The sequence below is a fragment of the Arachis duranensis genome, chromosome 4 (genome assembly GCF_000817695.3).
Source record: "Arachis duranensis cultivar V14167 chromosome 4, aradu.V14167.gnm2.J7QH, whole genome shotgun sequence".
Taxonomy (NCBI): Eukaryota; Viridiplantae; Streptophyta; class Magnoliopsida; order Fabales; family Fabaceae; genus Arachis; species Arachis duranensis.
The window spans coordinates 10,954,532-10,955,417 of NC_029775.3; positions in this window are offsets into that span (position 1 = coordinate 10,954,532).

Sequence of the window (886 nt, forward strand, 5' to 3'; positions counted from 1 at the left end):
ATATTACTATTCTTAGAGGTTGTAATACCTTACTGTCTCAATCTTGTGACTTAAGCATAAGATTAAGTATGGTAGGGTGTTACACATTCGATGCCTTGATATGTTTGTTTGAGTTATTTAAAGTTTTGAAGGCAAGAATGACTTGAAAGAAATGAAAAAAAAGCATGCAAAGTGGAGAATTCATGAAGAAATAAGGATTTGATGAATTCATGGCGACGCACGCGTACGCGTGAGAGGGAAGTCTGCTAGGCGACGCGTACGCGTGACCCATGCGTACGCGTGACAAGCATTACAGGAGCCATGTCAGACTTTTCCGTTGGATCTGACGGAGGGACTGATCCGTCCAACTCTTTAAGGAGGTCAGAGACTTAAAAGTATTTTTCAATGGTCAGGAATGAAAATGTTCACGGAGAAAAAGATCAAAGACAAAAATGTCTGTCGAAAAAAGGTCAAAGATCTATTTGCCATTTTCTCAAAAGTGAAAACGCTTCCACCGTTTTTGTTTCAAAAAACTGTTTTTAAGTTTTTGTTTCTGAACACATGCGTACCAAAACCAAGCACCACTAACCCATGACCGGTCATCATGTTTTATCCGATTCTCTCCATTTTTTTCAATTAATCGTGTAAATATAGTTTCACATTATAAAAAAACTTTTTATGTATTATTTTAGTCCAATTTAAATCTTGTATAGTATGAAATCATACTTTATAATATCACACTTTAATTAATGAATTTGTTGCGCACGCATTAACTGAAAACAGCTCAAAGCATCTACGGCATTGTCTTGATTAAAATACTGTTTACAGTACATATTTGAGGCATTTGTGCATTTTTAAATAATTTCTTTTGTTCATATTTATTAAAACAAATATCAAATTTTACTAT